This window comes from Oncorhynchus mykiss, chromosome 21 (genome assembly GCF_013265735.2).
Source record: "Oncorhynchus mykiss isolate Arlee chromosome 21, USDA_OmykA_1.1, whole genome shotgun sequence".
NCBI classification, from domain to species: Eukaryota; Metazoa; Chordata; class Actinopteri; order Salmoniformes; family Salmonidae; genus Oncorhynchus; species Oncorhynchus mykiss.
The window spans coordinates 37,605,721-37,630,488 of NC_048585.1; the positions used below are offsets into that span (position 1 = coordinate 37,605,721).

The window sequence follows — 24,768 nt, forward strand, 5'->3', positions numbered from 1 at the left end:
CCTTTGAAGATCATGTGGATTGAATGTGGGGAGTTCTGATTGCGCTACAATGCCATGGGGTGACCCCCAACACCATAAGAGGTTTTTGCAAAATGCTGGGATTCCTAAACTACTATCGAAACTACATCCAGGACTTCTCCAGAGGAGCAAAACTACTCTATGAACTACTCCAACTGAAAAGTCACACAGCAGAAGTGTCAGCTGGCAATCCATACAAGGAGGAGGAAAGGTGCCCATTTTCCATCCAGAACTCCAGTGAGATGGATAGAGGAACACCACACTGTCCTTGAGAGGCTCATCAACACCCTATAGAATCCACCTGTACTGGCCTATCTTAAAACTTTGACCAACCCATCACACTCTACACCAACGTCTCAGAACAAGTTATTGAGGCCTCCCGAGTGGCACTGTGGTCTAAGGCACTGCATTGCAGTGCTAGCTGTGCCACTAGAGATTCTTGGTTCGAGTCCAGGCTCTGTTGCAACCGGGAGATCCATGGGGAAGGGCACAATTGGCACAGCATCGTTCAGGTTAGGGGAGGGTTTGGCGGTAGGGATGTCCTTGTCCCATCGCGCACTGGCGACTCCTGTGGCGTGCCTGACTCAGTGCACGCTGACACAGTCGCCAGGTGTACGGTGTTTCCTCCGACACATTGGTGCGACTGGCTTCCAGGTTAAGTGGGAATTGTGTCAAGAAGCAGTGCGGCTTGATTGGGTTATGTTTCGGAGGACGCACGGTTCTCGGCCTTCTCCTCTCCCGAGTCCATACGGGAGTTGCAGTGATGAGACAAGACTGCAACTACCAATTGGGGAGAAAAAGATAAAGAACAAGGTCTCGGCGCTGTCCTTTTCCAACGGGGGTCTCCAAGTTGTTACCAGTGGGGGTCTCCAAGTCGTTGGGTGGTTCGTTGGATGGTTCAAGAACCCTCACTCCGACAAACTAAAGTTCATTGCATTGAAGTGGGCAGTGTGTGAGAAGTTCAGAGACTACCTCTTCTACGCCCCACATTTCACCATCTACACGAACATACTGTACATCATGAGCACAGCCAAGCTGAATGCAGTGGGCCACAGATGGGTTGGAGAACTCACTGACTTCCACTTCAACATCAGATACAGACCAGACAAAGTCCATGACGACACAGACATCCTCTTTCGTCATCCCCTGGATATGGCAGAATGCACCAAAAGGCTGCCAGGTGAAGTGGTCCGTGCAACATGGGAAGGGAGCCAAGCAGCAAAAAGAAAAGATGTGGCTTGGATGGCGGCCCTCAACACCACCCCAGCGAACCCTTGTCAAATAAAATCAAGCTTTTATACAGCACATTTCAGACATGGAATGCAACGCAATGTGCTTTACAGGTACAAAACAATAAAAAACGAATGAAACAAAGCTGAAATATTTACTACACAACAAACCTAAACATAAACTGAACAACTAAAAAGCACCCTGAGGAAAAGCAAAGCTAAAAAGTCTTAAGATCTCTGTTAAATATGTCCACAGTTTCGGCCTCCCTCGGGTTCTCTGGCAGACTATTCCAGAGGCTGGGGCCATAATAACTAAAGGCTGCCTCTCCATGCCTCTTGGTCCTAGGCTTCAGGATAGTTAAAATGCCAGTGCAAGAGGACCTGCGGGACCTATTGGGTACATAACTTAATAAAAGCATGTCTGACATGTATTGGGGTGCACAATTGTGGATTGATTTAAAAGCAATCGAAGAATCCTAAAATGAATTCTAAAACTCACAGGCAGCCAGTGCAAAGACCTTAAAACTGGTGTAATGTGTGCTCTACGTCTGGTCTTGGTCAGTACCCGTGCTGCAGCATTCTGTATGTTTTGTAGTTGACCAATGGCTTTCTTGGGTAGACCAGACGAGAGCATTACAGTAGTCAAGCCTGATTGTAATAAAAGGAACCATCAACAGTCAACCACCAACCACAACGAGCTACAAAGGGCTCAGAGTCCATCCAGCCATCGGAGAGCTCATGAGGTTGAAAGAGACAAACAGAACCCTGCCCAGCGATGCAAGACGAGTGAATGGCCAAACCAGGAAACTAATGCATGAGTGAGGAAAGCTGTACATCGACAATGGAATCCTGTACCGGAAGACCAATCAAAGAAGGCAGCTTGTCCTACCTGTCAATTACAAGCAGACGGTCTTGAAGTACTGTAGGAACAGAGAGAGTCCTCATCCTGGCAAAGGTAAGGTTCTAAGGCAATTCATGAGGAGGGATATAGAGGAGCATGTTACGGAGGTGTCCCTAAGTCAACCAGAAGTCACACATGTAAGAGCAACTATGGGCAGTATCACATCAAGTTCCCCTTCTGGAACTGGCCTCTATGGACGACATACACCTGGAATCCAGCAGAGGTGGTTTTGAATACATCCTGGTGGTTGTAGACTACTTCACAAGGTTGGTTCAAGCTTATCCGACAAAAAAAAACAAGTCCGGAAGAACAGCGCCTGAAAGAATCTTCAATGACTTCATACCAAGGTTTGGATACCCTTTTGAAGCTCCACCACAACTAGGGTAGAGCATTTGAGAACACGTTTTTCAAAACACTTCAGCAACTGACGTGAGTGGGTCACTCGAGAGCATCACTGTACCATCCCCAGGGCAACCCAGCGGAGAGATTCAACAGAACTTTGCTCCAGAAAACAAGGATTAAAATGAAATGTAAAGAAGCTATAGCTTTTTTTGGCCAAGATGTACTCCTATGGGTTTTTCTCGCTTGGGCAAAGGACCATCCTCCATCATCTCTACACCGTTCTCTCTCCACCTTGACCTGGGAACCAATAAGTGGTCGAGGAGTGTGTAAATTCATTAGTAGGCAAACTTCTTGATAGCCTTCTTGATAGCCACCTTTCATCAAAGAGTTTTGAAATCTGCAACATTTTGAAAAGCATGCACAATCTATAAAATGTCTTGCACAAGTAAGTTAATTTGTTTTGATCACTTTGCACATTTATTTTGGGATCCACCCCTGTAGACGTCATTTACGTATTTAATTTTTGTTCCACCTTTATTTAACCAGACAAGCCAGTTGAGAACAAGTTCTCATTTACAACTGCGACCTGGAAATTAATTGTGAGTGGAGAAGGAAAGGCTATTTCAAGTGAGCGCATTTCCCTCCATGGTGTAGGACACTCTCTCCTCACCGACTCTCCTCGATTAACTTTGACCTTTTTCAAAGAAGGTGTAGAGAGGATGAACGTGAGCAAAACCTAATCAATACAAGGCCCGAGCATCCTCCTTATCTAACCCAACAATGACATGCTCCTACACACCTTTATCCACCTGCAAATGATCAGGCCTAATTGGTAGGAGGGGCTTGCACTTGGCACATTAACCAATGACTATCTACACACATGAAAGGCACACTGATATACAATTAAATAGACTGCTTGGGTGAAATGATAAAAACAAATTCAACTATGGAAATTATAAGAAAATGTAATGAATACAGGATCCTGAAATACACATACACAACATTGATGGAAAGGATACTGAAGAGCATAGCTTCACACCGCTGTATATTTGAATATCCACTGCTCATTATCTTATAGCTAGCACTATATTCACTTTATATAATATACAGTACCAGTCAAAAGTTTGGACACATCTACTCATTCAAAGGTTTTTCTTAATTTTGACTATTTTCAACATTGTATAATAATAGTGAAGACATCAAAGCTAATGAAATAACACATATGGAATCATGTAGTAACCAAAAAAGTGTTAAAAATATTAAAATATAGTTTAGATGTTAGAAACTTCAAAGTAGCCACCCCTTTCCCTTGCTGACATTATTGCACACTCTTGGCATTCTCTCAACCAGCTTCACCTGGAATGATTTCCAACAGTCTTGAAGGAGTTCCCACATATGCTGAGAACTCATCCCAAACCATCTCAATTAGGTTGAGAAAACTGCTCCACCTTGCTAATGACCTACCTGTTGACTTACCTGCACAGCCTGCTCGGTCGCAGTCAATGAAGACACCACCCAGAGAGAAAAGGATGAGAAACAGAAACATGAGTGTCAGATGGGAAAGGGAGACAACACAGAAAAGTCTTACAACAGACTCTGAAAATGAAAGCACACACTACTGGCTGAGGATACCTGCAAGGAGAGAAGAGAGAACAGAACACTCCCAACCTACCAGTAGACTGCAGTTTAATCCAATCCGTAGAAGAGCATCCAGAGAAATCATAACTACCCGAATCAAAGCACCTGTAAGAGAAACAAAACAAGCGAAACCAGAGGACCAACCTGAGGAGAGAGAATCAGAGGAAGAATACTCACCTGTTGAGCGAGCAATGCCCAGAGAGCAACCGTGGAGAATATACCCGACCTACACAGGAAGACAGTCTAACAGCGACCCTCAGACTTACCCAGTCAGAAGACCTACATGAGACCAAAGACCCATTCAGACACTCACATACCAGTTTCTAGGCCAGCCATCATTCCAACCACACACAGAAGGTAATACTGTCAGGGTTTATGGGGCACCGCCTATGCCATTTTGGGGATTCCTGTCTCACTATATCCAACCACCTTCGACACCCTATTCACCTTCATACACCTTACCACACCTTACACTTCCCCTATAAACCTGAGTATACCTAGCATTCGGCACACCTTCCTAATATTGAGTTGCACCTCCCTACTTTTTTCCTCAGAACAGCCTCAATTAGTTGGGGCATGCACTCTACAAGGTGTCGGAAGTGTTCCACAGGGATGCTAGCCCATGTTGACTCCAATGTTTCCCAAAGTTTTGTCAAGTTGGCTGGATGTCCTTTGGATGGTGAACACTTCGTTACACACAAACCGGTGCTCCTGGCACCTACTACCATACCCTGTTCCAAGGCACTTAAATATTTTGTCTTGCCCATTGACCCTCTGAATGGTACACATACACAGTCCATGTCAGATTGTGTGGCAGGTAGCCTAGTGGTTAGAGTGTTGGGCCAGTAACCGAAAGGTTGCTGGATCCAATCCCCGAGCTGACAAGGTAAAAATATGTCGTTCTGCTCCTGAACAAGGCAGTTAACCCACTGTTCCTAGGCCGTCATTGTAAATAAGAATTTGTTCTTAACTGACTTGCCTAGTCAAATTTTAAAAAATGTCTCAAGGCTTAACAATCCTTCTTTAACATGTCTCCTCCGCTTCATCTACACTGATTGAAGTGCCATCAATAAGGTGTCATTGGATTCACCTGGTCATTCTATGTAGGCCGTCATTATAAATAATAATTTGTTCTTCACTGACTTGCCTAGTTAAATAAATAAAATTAAATGTCATGGATTTCCATTGTAAATTGTTTATGCCTGTTGCCGCCAGCAGGGGGCGAGGTAGGAGCTTAAGTGCAGCGGTTTGTGACGTCTCCCCTCTAACACTAGAGGAAGACGATTCTGATAACTTTAACCGTTTCCTCCTGTCTCCCTTTTTATTTATTCTGTTTAACATAAACACAACATTATCTGCACATTACTCCCCGCCACCTGGGACCTGTAATATGCTCCCAGCAAGTATGGACCGTTCTGCAGATCAATATTATAAAATGTGTGTGTGTGTTAGGCTTGGGCGGTATCCATATTTTCATATTGTCATACTGTCTGGTATTCCCAGCATTGCACACAAGGGGGCACTAGAAATGCAAGAAAAGCCCATTGGGCCTCTATTACCAGAATGCTAAGAAAATTTGCACAAACTAATAGCGAAATCACATAGCTATAGAAAAATGCTACGGGGAGAAAATGAACAGAAACTAATTGCAAAGTCAGGCAAATCCAGCTGATAAAGTTATACAAGCATAGCTAGTAGCTACCAAATGTAATTTACGGTGAGTATGAACATTTTTACAAGCGAAAGTGAACGAGACAAATTGTGCAAATGAACAAAGTTGGGATGCATAACTTTCCTGAAGGAAGAGCAGCATGTGTAGTCGGAGCAGAGGGGAGAAGAACGGAGAAGACAAAAAAAAGCTAGTAAGAAGCAAGGGGAACAAATGGCAACGGTGCAGACAACTCATCCAGAGCTATGTGACTTCTGGCCGAAAGTCATTATAAGATATCTGATGGCAAACATTTAGTTGTGAATTGCGTACAAGTTTAACTTCAGCACCTCATGTGCGCCGCACAGCAGAGTCTCGCCGCTAGATATAGAACGACATGAACTCACCAGCTACCGCCATCTCCCATTCTGCTGTTTACAAACAAACGCGACTGACTCAACTGTTTTGGGGAACTATGGTCAGCTTCATAATGTAAAATAATGTGACTGGTGAAATGAAGAACACAATCTGCTTCATCTCCTAACGTATTGCACAAGTTGACTACAGGTATTAACTTAAAAAGTAGCTACAAATATTCAAATGTATTGAAAAAAGTTTTCCAAATACACCGGTACACGGTATACCACCCAAGCCTAGTGTGTGCGCAATTCCTGGGATCACCCGTACATAAAATGTATGCACGCATGACTGTAAGTTGATTTGGATGAAAGCATCTGCTAAATGGCGTGTGTGTGACATTGACCTAGAGGAGTGTACTGGAGCAGAGAGAGAGAATATATCCAGGAAATGCATGTCTGAGAAATGATTGGCCAGATTCTGGGTTAGCAGTAAGAAGACGGGTTCAGGATGGGTGGTGCAAACAGGGTGTGCATCCCGGGTGTGCATCCCAAATGGCACCCTATCTCTTACATGGCTCTGCCATTTGGGACGGAAAGGCAGAGTTCTTCTGTTGGGAAAGTTAGTTATCAACTTCAGAGCACAAACAAGCTTACATCACAGAGTAACCTTGTTGGGAATATTTCAATCATTTTCATTTGAAATGGAACCGATTTGAATGGAGCTATTTATAGTAGTAAAATAAAAAGGCCGTACCAGCACTGGTCCGTGTAACGCTTATCGGTCTAATGATCCAACACACTTGTTCAATTTGAATCATTTCACTCCCAGGTCTTTTCGCAGTAAAATCGTTTCTTAATTTGGTTGAGCGTGCTCATAACGCACCATGGTCATTTTAATAGAGTGCATGCCTAAAGTCTGAAGTTGCCAGGGTGAAACGTGTGTGTGTGTGTGTGTGTGTGTGTGTGTGTGTGTGTGAGAGAGAGAGAGAGAGAGATTTCTCCTCCAAAGCACCCCATTCATTTCCCACTTTGGATGAACAGGGTCTCACCCTGCACACTGTAATAGTAGTGTCCACTGGAACCACGTATTTAGAAATCACCCAGTTTTCCAAACCGCACCAATATTTCTACTTTCCTATTTCAAACGACAAGGTACATTTGAAAATTGTAAAAGCAATATGCAAAATGTCAAATTTACAAGGTAGACATTTTTTTATTTGAACATTTTTAACACACAACTTCACAAGTGGATAAGAAAGTGTAGAAATTTAAACATTGAAACTATTGTTATATTATTCAATATGAACATTGGTTTGATAAGCGTTACACACACCCACCACAAATAGGTCATGATCATTTATGATAATGTCACTGTTTACTGCTATTTACATAACACATATTTCAAAAGTAACGAATAAACAAATACATTATACATTTCACCTTCAACCAATACAAAAATGTATCAGACTCATGTTGAATGTTTCTTCCTTCCTCTTCTAAAATTCCATTCCAAAGGTCCATTCTCCCCCAAACAGTTGGAGGACAAAGCCATCTAGAGGTATGAGGGTAGAACATTTCCATGGCAACTACATGTGCGCCAGTAGCCCATGGCAACAAGCAGCAGCAGTCAGGTTCCATCCCCTGAGAATTGTATAGGTAGCTGTCACTAGTGTCTGAATAGCACACTTATGTTCTTCTGTCATACCGGAATGTCAACAATATCAACTTGACTGCACGGTGGCCTGGTGCAGTCACAATAATCTGGAACTCAACACAGACAAAACTGTGGAGGTTGACTTCAGAAAACCCTGCCTGGTCATCGGCTGCCACCTGCACTCCATCAAGGTCACAACTCCAAATCAACTACAAATGCATGACTCCAAATAACATTTTATTCATCACATACTTTGTTAACAACCGGTGTGGACTAACAGTGAAATAATTTAAGTCCTTCCAAAGCAAGAAAGCGTGCAGGAAAGATCATCGCCGACCCGGTCACCCCCTTTTCCAAAAACGATCCTCTGGCAAGGCGGTTTAGGTCAATCTTTCCCCGTGCTGTGGCCCTCACCAACCGGCCATTTGGCCCATAGAGAATAAAGGACTATGCACTCTACGCTGCTCACCGCATCAAGCAATCTGTGAACTGTACACAAAATATGCACTCTGTTCATCCATCTGCATTTAGATATATTTATACTGATTCTGTACATTTGTACATCCAGTGCATATCAACTCTATATCCACTTGTGATGAAGCCGGCCGTATAAAACATGTGAAAAGGTAGACTGGAACAGGATTTACAAAAAAAATGTTTTAATAATAATAATACATACAACTGACTTAAAACAGGAGAATTAAGGAGGCTAAAAACAAGGATTAAAATGAAATGTAAAGAAGCTATAGCTTTTTTTGGCCAAGATGTACTCCTATGGGTTTTTCTCGCTTGGGCAAAGGACCATCCTCCATCATCTCTACACCGTTCTCTCTCCACCGTCCTCTCTCCTCCTTGACCTGGGAACCAATAAGTGGTCGTTATTATTGCACACTCTTGGCATTCTCTACACCAGCTTCACCTGGAATGATTTCCAACAGTCTTGAAGGAGTTCCCACATATGCTGAGAACTTGTTGGCTGCTTTTCCTTCGCACTACGGTCATACTCATCCCAAACCATCTCAATTGGGTTGAGGTCAGGTGATTGTGGAGGCCAGGTCATCTGATGCGGCCCTATATCACTCTCCTTCTTGGTCAAATAGCCCCTACACAGCCTGGAGGTGTGTTGGGTCATTGTCCTGTTGAAAAACAAATGATAGTCCCACTAAGCGCAAACCAGATGGGATGGCGTATCGCTGCAGAATGCTGTGGTAGCCATGCTGGTTAAGTGTTCCTTGAATTCTAAATAAATCACTGACAGTGTCACCAGCAAAGCACCCGCACACATCACACCTCCTCTTCCATGCTTCACGGTGGGAACCACACATGCGGAGATCATCTATTCACCTACTCTGTGTCTCACAAAGACCAAAAATGTCAAATTTGGACTCATCAGACCAAAGAACAGGTCAAACGTCCATTGTTTGTATTTCTTGGCCCAAGCAAGTCTCGTTTTATTATTGGTGTCCTTTAGAAGTAGTTTCTTTGCAGCAAATCGACCGAGTGGTGCAGCGGTCTAAGGCACGGCATCTCAGTGCTAGAGGCATCACTACAGACCCTGGTTTGATTCCAGGCTGTAGCACAACTGGCCGTGATTGGGAGTCCCATAGGACGGTGCACAATTGGCCCAGTATCGTCTGGGTTAAGGTTTGGCCTGGGTAGGCCATCATTGTAAATAAGAATTTGTTCTTTTAACTGACTTGTCTAGTTACATAAAGGTAAAACATTTTTATAAATGAAGGAGTGATTCACACGGTCTCCTCTGAACAGTTGATGTTGAGATGTGTCTGTTACATGAACTATGTGAAGCATTTATTTGGGTTGCAATTTCTGAGAGTGGTAACTCTACTGAACTTATCCTCTGCACCTAAGGTAACTCCGGATCTTCCTTTCCTGTGGCGGTCCTCATGAGAGCCAGTTTCATCATAGCGCTTGATGTTTTTTGTGACTCGACTTGAAGAATCTTTCAAAGTTCTTGAAATTTTCCGTATTGTCTGACCGAGTATAGGCCTCGGTGTAACGCTCATTACTTAGACGATAAACATGAATCTGACCATCACCCCTGGTGAGACAAAACTGCAACTTGTCAGTGAAGAGCACTTTTGCCAGTCCTGTCTGGTTGAGTGTAACAGTACTCGTCTTGCGTTGTGTACAATCAGTCATCGACACGGAACTCCAACATGTAGCACCAGTCATGTAGCTTTATTCTGATAAGAACGACACAAAATTGCACGTCATGCAATGCACGTCTCACCATCCAACGCTGCACTCACGCACTGTACAAAATATATGAACCCCCCCCACCAGACACAGTAAGTTGCTAGCTAATACTGGCGGGAATTCTCTACAACAAAATGCACAACAAATATTCTCCAAAAACCGCTGCATCTTATCGAATAACGTTTACAAACAATTTGATATAAATTGTACATTTAAATTATCACTTGAGAGTATAAAAATCACTTTTGATGTACAGTGCTTTGCAACCAACAACTTACCGCTGGTTTGGTGCTTGTTCACTGGGATGATTCTAACTGGAACATCCCCCCTCGTAAGCAAGCTACGCAAACCAGCCAATAAGATGCCATGTTGAGTAGGTGAAGGCAAAACAAACTCAAACCAAAAACCCATTGGCTTAACAATAAAGTGGCAAGGGGAATCACCAATATAACCCTGTTACATGAGCGACGGTGGGTTTGTGCCCATAGGCAACGTTGTTGTCAGTGATGTCTGGTGAGGATCTGCCTAACAAGAGGCCTACAAGCCCTCAGTCCAGACTCTCCCAGCCTATTGTGGACAGTCTGAGCACTGAATGAGGGATTGTGCGTTCTTTGTGTAACTCGGGCAGTTGTTGTTGCCATCCTGTACCTGTCCTGCAGGAGTGATGTTCGAATGTACCGATCCTGTGCAGGTGTTGTTACATGTGGTCTGTGAGGACGATCAGCTGTCCGTCCTGTCTCCCTGTAGCACTGTCTCAGGCGTCTCACAATTTATATCCCTGGCCACATCTGCCGTCCTCATGCCTCCTTGCAGCATGCCTAAGGCACGCTCACCCAGATGAGCATGGACCCTGGGCATCTTTCTTCTGGTGTTTTTCAGAGTCAGTAGAAAGGCCTCTTTAGTGTCCTAAGTTTTCATAACTGTGACCTTAATTGCCTACTGTCTGTAAGCTGTTAGTGTCATAACGACTGTTTCACACGTGCATGTTCATTAATTGTTTATGGTTCATTGAACAAGCATGGGAAACAGTGTTTAAACCCTTTACAATGAAGATCTGTGAAGTTATTTGGATTTTTATGAATTATCTTTGAAAGACAGGGTCCAAGGGCTGTTTCTTTTTTTTTGCCTTGTTTACATGATTCCATATGTGTTATTTCATAGTTTTGATGTCTTCAGTATCATTCTAAAATGTAGAAAATTGTAAAAATAAAGAAAACCCTTGAATGAGGAGGTGTGTCCAAACTTTTGACTGGTACTGTATGTAAACTTTGTGTAAACTCCTCTGTCTTTATTCTGTCTCTAAATGTTGTCTAGCACTAGCAGCACCATATCACCAATTTAAATTATCTGTAAATGTACTTGGCTAATAAAGGTGATTCTGATTGACACACAATTGAAGAGAATGAGGCCTTTGACATTCTAAACACTTAACAATTCCTATTCAGTGATTTGATGTTTGACTCCAAAACCACATGTTGGTGTCAAAAGCAGTCTGTTATGCTATTTGGAGTAGGCAGGTAGAATAGTATTGAACCTAAACAACTGGCAATCATGTCATTTGCGTCAAAGCTTTTTTTTCCATCTCTTCAAAATCAAATCTCTCTATTTGGAAGAAAGCATCTTGTCCAATCAGTCCATGATGATGTTTTGTGAACAAAAATATAAATGCAACATGTAAAGTGTTGGTCCCATGTTTCATGAGCAGAATTAAAAGATACCAGGAATGTTCCATGCTCACAAAAAGCTTATTACTCTAAAATGTTGTGGACAAATTTGTTTACATCCCTATTAGTTAGCGTTTCTCCTTTGCCAAAATAATCCATCCGCCTGACAGGTGTGGCATATCAAGAAGCTGATTAAACAGCATGATCATTACACAGGTGCACCTTGTGCTTTGGAGAGCTCCTTGGTCTTCATGGTGCCGCTTGCTTGATGGTGCAACTTGTTCAGACTATGGGGCCTTTCAGAACAGGTGTATGTATATACGAGATGTGACACATAGATTACACACAGGTGGACTAATTATGTGACTTCTGAAGGTAATTGGTTGCACCAGTATAATTTAATTTAAGAAGTAATTTTTTCCATTTCACTTCACAAATTTGGACTATTTTGAGTTTGTCCATTACATGAAATCCAAATAAAATTACAGGTTATAATGCAACAAAATAGGAAAAACGCCAATGGGAATTAATACTTTTGCAAGGCACTGTAAACCCTTAATACATGAGACGAAAGGTCCCTAGTGGACTGACAAAATATGGTGACTTATACACTTATAAAAGGACACTTATCATGAATACATTTGAAGACCGGTCTCACATTAATCATTTTCTTTTCACACAAACCGCCACCCATTTGGAATAAGAAATCATGAATGTATTTACGTGTTAATGCTGTTCACTGTTTCTCTGTCGGAACTAGCCTTCCTTCAGAAGAATGTTGGTTTGGCCTTTAAGCGGCACGCTTGTAAGGCTCTGGTGTCCAAAAGCAGGATCCCCACTTTTCCATCTTCTTACGTCTGTCCACTCTGGACGATGCTCCTATGGTGATGGTTAGCCAGCCGTGTCAACGGTTTCCCTCGGTGATGAGATTAGGAGCATACAGGGATTTGAAACTCATAGTCGGATGGCATGGTTTGCAGTGTAGTATGATGATCCCACTTCAAATCGATATTTGACTTAAGGCAGCTAAACAACCACTTCCCAGTGATTGTCTAGGGAAGTGAGCTTCTAGCCTACACCTCGTGTTGATTATTCAGGATTCAGGATTCAGATCACTTTACACACAGAGCAATCTAGCCATTTTCTCTTATGACTCCTAAAACCACATTCCTATCTTAACAAAAACACGTTCATTATTTTTAATATCGTATGCACAACGTATTGGATGAAAACTTGACAGATAAAGGGGTATCCTTTCCAAGTTACAGTATTTTGTCCTTTTAATGACATCACAAAATGATAACAATATGACATTAGTTTCCTACATCTCCAAACTGACCATTCCCCCATTCTTTATGTTAGAATTACTGTTCCATTATCCACTTTTTGAGGACAAAGGAGAAAGAGAAAGAAGAGTCTCGCTCTCTTTTAATTTGCAACAGGGTGTGAACGGTCGACCATCCAGCAGCTCCACCTCTCCCCTCTTTGGGAAAGAGAGAGACCTGGTTACTGGTATTCAGCAGCTCCCCCCTCCCCATTCTGATCTGACACATTCTGCTCCTCACAGGACAGTCATGAACCCGCCATTATCCAGCAACTTCGCACAGCCATTGAAGAGGAGTGGGACAACATTCATCAGGCCACAATCAACAGTCTGATCAACTCTATGCACCAGCTACTGACTGGTTTTCTGATCCACACCCCTTGTTTCTTTTTTAAGGTATCTGTAACCAACAAATGCATATCTGTATTCCCAGTCATGTAAAATCCATTGATTAGGGGCTAATGAATTTATTTCAATTGATGGATTTCCTTATATGAACTGTAACTCAATAAAATCTTTGAAATTGTACCATGATGCGTTTATATTTTTGTTCCTAGTAACTTCAGCTCCAACCTTGATTATCAAGCCATACATGCATCCTCATGAATAGGCCTACACTCTTAGAAAAAAAAGGGTTCCAAAGGGGTTCTTCGGCTGTCCCCATAACGGAACTATTATGAGTTTTCTCGTATTTTGGGTTCCATGTTAAGTGTTCTACATGGAAACCAAAACATTTCTTCCTGGAACCAAAAAGGGGATATTCAAAGGGTTCTCCTATGGGGGCAGCCGAAAATCTAGATAGTACACTCTTTAAAAAAAAGGTGCTCAAGAACTCTCCATCACTTAAGGTCCGCCTCAATATATCAATAGATAGACCAGAAGAGGGGCGATAAATATCACAATGTGCATTAATTAACAACACTAACCGGGGAGTCTCGGTAGCCTATGCCTCAATATGTACTGAGAACAAAATAAGTTGTGGATGATGTACCAAAAAACTTTACGTTTGTATCTCAGTCTTTTAAAACCACTGTTTTTTAAATGAGCATTTTGATTTTGATACCATGATATTTGTTCACAGAAGCAAAACCGGGCTCCATATTTTCTAAATGTTTTTATTACATTTTTTAAAATATATTTGATTTTTGTTCTGTTCTTTATTTTCACTCCATATACAAACATATATATATATACAAACAACAACTTATAGACACACACAAACAATGACTACATCTCATCTTCCCAGACCCAAGCTGTATCAATTTGTTTTTCCTCTGTCGCCCATTGTATTTCAATAGTAAATCACACGGTTTTTCCATTGTGTTAATTATGGCAGATTCATTGGATTCCATGGTTTTAGTATACGTTTTTTTCAAGATGAGTGATGAGAATAGTCCAGCCCATTGGGTATCTCACTACACCCCCATATGCCATGTCTTGAAATATGCAGACAGACAGATTAAAAGTACATGAACATTGTCATACCAGACTTTATAGCATTTCCAGAAATGATGGATTATTGAGTCATTATTAGAGGAGTTTTACACTTAAGACATGACTCTTCCGTTGTGCTGTAGAATTTGTGAATTTTGTATAAAGATTCGATACATTTGTTTCTACTGGATTAAGCGTACATTTTCGTGAACTGTAATTTCGTTAGTTAGTCGGCACCCCCTAACCCAGATAGCATATGAACAGGTCATAAGTCATGACAAAAATCTATAGAATAACAGGAAATTAGCTGTAATACTGCAAAGTCAAAATGTATAGAATAGCAGAAAATGTGCTTTAAAAAATACAAAATGTTTAGAATAGCATGATATTAGCTATGAAACTGCACATTTACTCTCTAACCCATGGCAATATGTGTAGAATTGCAGGAAATTAGCTGGGGAGGTGGACTTGCTCAGACCTTGTGGGAGGCCTTGTGAAACTGCGGTACTCTTGTCACAATGTCCATGTCATTTAAAACTGGAGAGAGCCTCAATATGCAGGGGCAATATGCAGGGGCACCAAAGTAGCAGGGGCACCAAATGTCAAATTAAATTTACACTACCCCTGAGAAAGCTTCCAACTCAGGGCCAACCACTATGGGCTGGCAGCAGCCTACACAGATGTAACGCAGCACACACAGGTAGACGATCCCAGAGAGTCCCACGGTTAGACACAGGAGTAGGAGACTGAGGTAAGACTGGGTAGGTGGGCCAGGTAGGCCAGATGGTATCTGGGTCAGGGGGAGTGAGATGTCGTCGTTGATGTCGAGGATGTGTGGAGGAAGGTTACTGTTTTGTGCTGTGAAAGGAGACATTTGTAGGGAGGGAAGGGAAGGAAGAAAGAGGGAGAGAGAATGGGTTGGGGTGAAATGAGAGAAACAGAGAGAGAATGAGAACAAGAGAGAGGAGTAGAAAGAGTAAATGAGAAAAGGGATAATAAAACAGATGTTTTGGTGATAAAATTAAAAAGTCATAAAAGTTTGGGTCGGAGGTTAGAAATTGAAAACATTGGGGGTGGGGGGTGAGTGGGGAAACAGAGGAAGGAGACAAAGAGAGGGGAGGGATAAGTAGAAAAGCGAGCAAGAGAGAAAAGGATGTGAAATTGAGGTTGGTGGTCAAGAGGTAACAAATAAAAAATAGACATTGAGGCACAGAAAAATAATTTGGGCAGGGACATGGGCTACTACATTATTATTTTAACAATTATCTAATGGTTCGTGTAGTAGATCAATTCTATTAGCATTACGTAATTAGAAAATGTGTGTGCTCTCACTGTTTCCACTGGCAGTATATCAGAGGAACAAAACGTATCAAATGGCACCCTTTTCCATATATAGTGCCCTACTATATGAGAAGTGGCCTGGTCCAAGATCTGTTAGTGCTATAATGCCAACCCCATTGCTGACTATCATTGGGAAAATCCAATTTAAAAAAATGCATCATACTGATGTGACCAGTGACAATATCTTGAAAACTTTACTGCTGACATGCATAACATGTTGGGACTGTATTAATGGAATAATGAAAAAAATACCAAACTATTGTTTTTTTCCCTTTGAGTCAAACATGTTTGACATGACAACGAGTAACAAGGAGTTCACATTATAGCACAAACAGACTGGCACTCAGGCTATATTAGATGGCGTGATAGCACAAACAGACTGGCACGCACGGCTATATAAGATGGCACAGACATTTGGCACAGACAGACTGGCACTAAAGTTATAAGAGAGGCACAGACTCACCTGTATTAAATGGCAGAATCATCATCAGCATCAACCTCAACCCTTTAGACAACATCTTGGAGAAATACTTTTATCTATGCAGATATAAACATATTATCTTACAAATATATAAACATATTAACATAGAACCGGAAGCCTGCTAAGGTACACAATAGTAGATTTTGGTAGACAGAAGATGCTCTTTGGTAAAAGGGGTAAATTGGTTATCATAAATAAAGGAGGACCAAGGCACTCTTTATATAATTAATTCAAATGCCTTTATTTGTAAGACATGTTCAATAGTAACAAAGTTTTAAAAATCCAACGCATTTTGGCTGCATGGCCTTCGTCAGGGAGTACAAAGAAATGATAATACAATGTTCTCTTTTGAACAGCTTTTTCCAATCAGCCCTAATTAGAAGAGGGAGCGCTTACAAAATTGATTGGACAACACCTAATAAGCAATACTATACACATTAAAAAGTGAAATACTGTAGATATGTTGTCAACATTTTTTTACTCCAAGCTAGAAGCATCAGAACACCTAGAAAGGTAGTTCTAACCTGAAATAAGACTGGGCAAAGTGCCAAGAAAAGGAAAGCAATCTATTCCATAGTACACTAGAACACAGCAAACATGGACAACAACAGTCTAAACATAGCTGAGGGCAATAGAGCAAAATGTCCACTAGATGACAGCAAATGGACCTATCACAACCTTACAGAAAAGGTCAGAAATCCATATCTTCATTTAAACCAGGGTACTTAGTGGCCTGTACTTTGTAAATCCCAAAACTTTCCCTTTGGTTTAGCCGTTTAAGATGGTCCCCTTTTCTAATTGAGGTTGGAACATGATCAATAGATAGGAAGATAGATAGATAGGAAGATAGATAGATAGGTAGATATAGATAGGAAACACTGTCACCACTGATAAATCCACCATAATTGAACATTTCAATAAGCATTTTTCTACTGCTGGCCATGCTTTCCACCTGGCTACTCCTACCCCTGTCAACAGCACTGCACCCCCAACAGCAACTCGCCCAAGCCTTCCCCATTTCTCCTTCTCCCAAATACATTCAACTGATGTTCTGAAAGAGCTGCAAAATCTGGACCCCTACAAATCAGCCGGGCTAGACAATCTGGACCCTTTCTTTCTAAAATGATCTGCCGAAATTGTTGCCACCCCTATTACTAGCCTGTTCAACCTCTCTTTCGTGTTGTCTGAGATTCCCAAAGATTGGAAAGCAGCTGCGGTCATCCCCCTCTTCAAAGGGGGGGACACTCTTGACCCAAACTGCTACAGACCTATATCTATCCTACCATGCCTTTCTAAGGTCTTCGAAAGCCAAGTCAACAAACAGATTACCGACCATTTCGAATCTCACCATACCTTCTCTGCTATGCAATCTGGATTCAGAGCTGGTCATGGGTGCACCTCAGCCACGCTCAAGGTCCTAAACGATATCTTAACCGCCATCGATAAGAAACATTACTGTGCAGCCGTATTCATTGATCTGGCCAAGGCTTTCGACTCTGTCAATCACCACATCCTCATCGGCAGACTCAACAGCCTTGGTTTCTCAAATGATTGCCTCGCCTGGTTCACCAACTACTTCTCTGATAGAGTTCAGTGTGTCAAATCGGAGGGTCTGTTGTCCGGACCTCTGGCAGTCTCTATGGGGGTGCCACAGGATTCAATTCTTGGACCGACTCTCTTCTCTGTATACATCAATGAGGTCGCTCTTGCTGCTGGTGAGTCTCTGATCCACCTCTACGCAGACGACACCATTCTGTATACTTCCGGCCCTTCTTTGGACACTGTGTTAACAACCCTCCAGGCAAGCTTCAATGCCATACAACTCTCCATCCGTGGCCTCCAATTGCTCTTAAATACAAGTAAAACTAAATGCATGCTCTTCAACCGATCGCTACCTGCACCTACCCGCCTGTCCAACATCACTACTCTGGACGGCTCTGACTTAGAATACGTGGACAACTACAAATACTTAGGTGTCTGGTTAGACTGTAAACTCTCCTTCCAGACCCATATACCCTACTCAACAAATTGGATGCAGTCTATCACAGTGCAATCCATTTTGTCACCAAAGCCCCATATACTACCCACCATTGCGACCTGTACGCTCTCGTTGGCTGGCCCTCGCTTCATACTCGTCGCCAAACCCACTGGCTCCATGTCATCTACAAGACCCTGCTAGGTAAAGTCCCCCCTTATCTCAGCTCGCTGGTCACCATAGCATCTCCCACCTGTAGCACACGCTCCAGCAGGTATATCTCTCTAGTCACCCCCAAAACCAATTCTTTCTTTGGCCGCCTCTCTTTCCAGTTCTCTGCTGCCAATGACTGGAACGAACTACAAAAATCTCTGAAACTGGAAACACTTATCTCCCTCACTAGCTTTAAGCACCAACTGTCAGAGCAGCTAACAGATTACTGCACCTGTACATAGCCCACCTATAATTTAGCCCAAACAACTACCTCTTTCCCAACTGTATTTAATTAATTTATTTATTTTGCTCCTTTGCACCCCATTATTTTTATTTCTACTTTGCACATTCTTCCATTGCAAAACTACCATTCCAGTGTTTTACTTGCTATATTGTATTTACCTTGCCACCATGGCCTTTTTTGCCTTTACCTCCCTTCTCACCTCATTTGCTCACATTGTATATAGACTTGTTTAAACTGTATTATTGACTGTATGTTTGTTTTACTCCATGTGTAACTCTGTGTCGTTGTATCTGTCGAACTGCTTTGCTTTATCTTGGCCAGGTCGCAATTGTAAATGAGAACTTGTTCTCAACTTGCCTACCTGGTTAAATAAAGGTAAAATAAATAAATAAATAAAATACCCACACTGCTCTCTAGTATGACTGATCTTTAAAAAGTGTACGTATCTGCCTCACGGCCTTCGTCAAAGCTCTGACGAAGACTGGAGGCCGATACGTCAGCTTTTTAAAAATCAGTGATACTATCAAGAGCAGTGTGCGGTTTCCTTTTTCCTTCGTCTAATAGAATAATCTAAAAAGGACAGACAAGTAGTCCAAACGGAAATTGAAGAAGTAAAAAGGAAAATTACAGAACACAGTGACAATTCTAACAAAGCACAATGTGATGAGATCTTGAAAGAGAAAATAGACACATTCACTCTGACATTGAAGCAAGACAAGCTAAGAACATTTAGAATAGATGAAGCAGACTACAGAGATGGCAAGGTCTTTGCCTGGAGAAAACCAATCCGCAAGAATTCAGAATCACATCTGCAGAGGAGGAAGCCTAGATCAGTTTATTTCAACTTTATGAGCAGTGACGATGAGGATCACCCCAGACACTCAGAGGCCAGCTCCATCCAAGATTTTTTAGACCAGGAAGAGGAGTCACGCAGGTTCTTCAAGAAGAGAGGGAGAGGATGCAGAAGAGGCCAACACGGAGGGGGAGGAAGAAATCAAGACTATCCAACCACACGGAGTAGGACCAGAACAAGGCTGTGATCAACATTTCTGGAGAACCCCTTTCTGATGATTGTGTAAGGGTCTTGTCTAAAGGACTGTCCTTTGCCCCCACATACTCAACTAATGAATTCAATACAAAGATTGACTTATTTTGTTTCTACTGGAATCTACGTCTGAAGGCCTGGTACAGGCAAAACATCTCTCCAACTATAGACACGTGTCTCAGGTCAGGCAGTTTCTCTGCCTTCAAAAACAATTTTTAAGCCGAAGTTTACCTTTTGTCCCATCATCCAGAATGCCACACCAAATACATTTGCCAATAAGGTGAATTTTGATGTGGAGAATCTGTTTAAGGGTAAAATGGACTCCAACCAAACACGATGTAATCTTTCTAAGACAGAGAGGGATGCAGTTCAACCATTGTCCAAAAATGAACGGGTTGTGGTTAAAAAAGCAGACAAAGGTGGTGCTACAGTAGTGTGGAGTAAAGACAAATATGTGACAGAAGCCTACCGTCAATTAGACAATGATGAATTCTACCAATCTCTTACCTTCAACCCTACAGAGGACCTAAAAACTGAATTGAAAGGGATCCTCACAGAAGCTAAGTAGAATGGTTACATTTCAGACAATGAGTTCAAATTTCTTTTCAATGGCAGCCCGCGCATGGCTTCTTTTTACCTTCTTCCAAAAGTCCACAAAAATCTTGAAAATCCCCCAGGCAGACCAGTCATTAGTGGTAATGAAAGTCTGACCGAACCCATCTGAAAGTGCATTGATTACTTTATTAAGCCTTTTCTGACGCCACTCCCAGCCTATCTTCAAGATACCACAGATGTGTTGAACAAAATTAAAGAATTGAAGAATATACAGTTGATGTCAGAAGTTGGCATCATGAGGGAGGAAAATTACGTGGATATATTGAAGCAACATCTCAAGACATCAGTCAGGAAGTTAAAGCTTGGTCTCAAATGGGTCTTCCAAATGGACAATGACACCAAGCATACTTCCAAAGTTGTGGCAAAATGGCATAAGGACAACAAAGTCAAGGTAATGGAGTGGCCATCACAAAGCCATGACCTCAATCCTATACACCTTAGCCAAGTACATTAAAACTCAGTTTTTCACAAATCCTGACATTTAATCTTAGTAAAAATTCCATCTTAGGTCAGTTAGGATCACCACTTTATTTTAAGAATGTGTAAAGTCAGAATAATAGTAGAGAAAATGATTTATTTCAGCTTTTATTTCTTTCATCACATTCCCAGTGGGTCAGAAGTTTACATACACTCTATTAGTATTTGGTAGCATTGCCTTTAAATTGTTTAACTTACGCAAGTATAAAAAGGTCAAATGTTTCGGGTAGCCTTCCACAAGCTTCACACAATAAGTTGGGTGAATTTTGGCCCATTCCTCCTTACAGAGCTGGTGTAACTGAGTCAGGTTTGTAGGCCTCCCTGCTCGCACACACTTTTTCAGTTCTACCCACACATTTTCTATAGGATTGAGGTCAGGGCTTTGTGATGGCCACTCCAATACCTTGACTTTGTTGTCCTTACGCCATTTTGCCACAAGTTTGGAAGTATGCTTGGTGTCATTGTCCATTTGGAAGACCCATTTGCGACCAAGCTTTAACTTCCTGACTGATGTCTTGAGATGTTGCTTCAATATATCCACATAATTTCCCTGCCTCATGATACCATCTATTTTGTGAAGTGCACCAGTCCCTCCTGCAGCAAAGCACCCCCACAACATGCTGCCACCCCGGTGCTTCACGGTTGGGATGGTGTTCTTCGGCTTGTAAGCTTCCCCCTTTTCCCTCCAAACATAACAATGGTCATTATGGACAAACAGTTATATTTTTGTTTCATCAGACCAGAGGACATTTCTCCAAAAAGTACAATCTTTGTCCCCATGTGCAGTTGCAAACTGTAGTCTGGATTTTTTATGGCGGATTTGGAGCAATGGCTTCTTCCTTGCTGAGCGGCCTTTCATGTTATGTTGAAATAGGACTCATTTTACTGTGGTTAAAGATACTTTTGTACCTGTTTCCTCTAGCAGCTTCACAAGGTCCTTTACTTTTGTTCTGGGATTGATTTGCACTTTTCGCACCAAAGTACGTGTCTCCTTTCTGAGTGGTATGACGGCTGCGTGGTCCCTTGGTTTTTATACTTGCGTACTATTGTTTGTACAGATGAACGTGGTACCTTCAGGTGTTTGGAAATTGCTCCCAAGGATGAACCAGTCTTGGCTGATTTCTTTAGATTTTTCCATGATGTCAAGCAAAGAGGAACTGAGTATGAAGGTAGGCCTTGAAATACATCCACAGGTACATCTCCAATTGACTCAAATTATGTAAATTAGCCTATCAGAAGCTTCTAAAGCCATGACATCATTTTCTGGAATTTTCCAAGCTGTTTAAAAGCACAGTCAACTTAGTGTATGTAAATATCTGACCCACTGGAATTATAATACAGTGAATTATAAATTAAAGAATTTGTCTGTAAACAATTGTTGGAAATATTACTTGTGTCATGCACAAAGTAGATGTCCTAACCAACTTGCCAAAACTATAGTTTGTTAACAAGAAATTTGTGGAGTGTTGTGTTTGTAAACTTCCGACTTCAACTGTAGATACAGCTTCCTTTTTAGTCACCATGGATGTGGAGTCTCTTAACACCACCATTGAACATGAACAAGGTTTGGCAGCTCTGCACCATTTCTTGAGTACCCGACCTGAAACTGAGATGCCTCCTACAGAATTAATTCTATCATTGACTGAATGGACTCTTAATCATAACATCTTTATCTTTCAGGACAGTATTTTTAAACAGGTCAAAGGGTGTGCCATGGGAGCTTGCTACAGCCCTTCCTACGCTGGTTTGTACTTGGGTAAATGGGAAAATGACTTCATTTTGGATCCTTCTAATAACCATTTCTTTGACCAGATTATATGGTGGGGACGCTATATTGATGATGTTTGCCTGTTTTGGTCCGGCTCAGAAGATTACCTTATTTCCTTCCACCAATACCTTAACAGCATTAACCCTGACATCAAACTAGCTATGGAGTACAGCAAGGATAACATTCATTTTTTGGACCTTGACATCAGTAAAAATGTCAAAGGTTGTTTGCACACATCAATCTTTCGGAAGCCTACAGATGGGAATACCATTCTGAGGGCAGACAACTTTCACCCCAAAAGGCTAAAAGAAAACATTCCATATGGACAATTCCAAAGAGTCCGCAGAATTTGCGATCAGGAAACAGACTGCAGTGTCAAATCTGCTGAATTGGAGAATCGCTTCTTGAATCGGGACTACAGCGCCCAGCTCCTGAAAGACACAGTTATAAGTGCCAGACGACTTGACACAGGAACTTGTTGCGAAGGGGAGTGCCTCGTTGACACATCAGAGAGAGTGTACTTTGTTACAAAGTATAGCACTGAAGCAGAGAACATTCAAAATAATCATTAAAAATAATTGGGGAATCATCCAAATTGATACGCTGCTACGCCAAGTCTTCCCTGAGCCACCAGTCATAAGATTTAAGAGATGTTCTACCCTAAATGACAATTTAGTCCACAGTTATCTTCCTGGTGACTCTCAAAAAACTTGGCTTGACCACAAACTCAAGGGCTCTTTTAAGTGCAACCATTGCAGAAATGTTGTATTTTGTTGACACAGCTTCTGAAATGGAGTATCACATCAAGCATTTCATTAACTGCAAAACCACTCATGTCATCTACAGATTGGAATGTCCACAGTGCAAGGTATTCCACAATGGACGGACAAAGAGACACCTTCAAGACCGCTTAGCGGAACACAAGTATACCATACGGGTAGGTAATGAAGACTACCCCATAGCAAGGCACTACAAGTCTTTACACCATGGCAACCCTGCCTCCCTACAAGCTATGGGTATTGATCATATTCCGGCCTCTATTAGAAAAGGGGACTGTCTTATAATTAAACCAAAGGGAAAGTTTTGGGATTTACAAACTACAGGCCACTAAGTACCCTGATTTAAATGAATATTCATTTTCTGTAAGGTTGTGATAGGTCCATTTGCTGTCATCTAGTGGGCATTTTGCTCTATTGCCCTCAGCTATGTTTAGACTGTTGTTGTCCATGTTTGCTGTGTTCTAGTGTACTATGGAATAGATTGCTTTCCTTTTCTTGGCACTTTGCCCAGTCTTATTTCAGGTTAGAACTACCTTTCTAGGTGTTCTGATGCTTCTAGCTTGGAGTAAAAAAATGTTGACAACATATCTACTGTATTTCACTTTTTAATGTGTATAGTATTGCTTATTAGGTGTTGTCCAATCCATTTTGTAAGCACTCCCTCTTCTAATTAGGGCTGATTGGAAAAAGCTGTTCAAAAGAGGACATTGTATTATCATTTCTTTGTACTCCCTGACGAAGGCCATGCAGCCAACACGCGTTGGATTTTTAAAACTTTGTTTCTATTGAACATGTCTTACAAATAAAGGCATTTGAATTAAATATATGAAGAATGCCTTGGTCCTCCTTTCATTTTGATATTTTATTAACATAGACCAATTACATCTGAAGAGATCATTCCTTTTTCATACACAAAATATTAATATTAATAGGTATGTAGATGTATTTATAGCTATGCAGATGTCTCGATCAATATAAAAAGGATATACTTATAAATATTGTTGGAAATCAAAGATTAGAAATAGACAGTCTGAGACAGTCAGACCAATAGACATACAGTATCAACAGCAAAATGTGTATATTAAAATACTCACAACAGTAAAAAATAATCCGTTTTTTGGTATCTTTTCCACTGTCTCTTCTGCTGTCACATCAATTCCACTTTCCACCTCGTTTCTAGAATCAAGGTAGCCTAGTCATGTATAAATTGGTCCAATTAGTCCTCTTTTTTGCTTTGAGAAAAATCTACAAGAAATCTGCCCTCCAAGTGCTATCGCCTACCACATCAAGCCCTCACAATCTTCTACCCACCCGCGTTATCCACAAGAGCATTTTGTTGTATTTACCAACAGCACAGCTGCGCTTCACAGGCAAGGAAAAGCAAGGAGGAGGAGAGATATGG

The 24,768-nt window shown here is 41.6% G+C and overlaps 1 long non-coding RNA gene across 1 annotated transcript; it reads right to left on the bottom strand.

The window, feature by feature from the left end:
* Window positions 1-14,105: 14,105 nt before the first annotated feature.
* On the bottom strand, window positions 14,106-24,706 carry LOC110500313. Its single transcript, XR_002470082.2, has 3 exons — window positions 24,461-24,706; window positions 16,233-16,306; window positions 14,106-15,286 (listed from the first exon to the last, which is right to left on the bottom strand). It is a non-coding gene; the product is annotated as an uncharacterized LOC110500313 (long non-coding RNA).
* Between the last annotated feature and the right edge of the window lie 62 nt (window positions 24,707-24,768).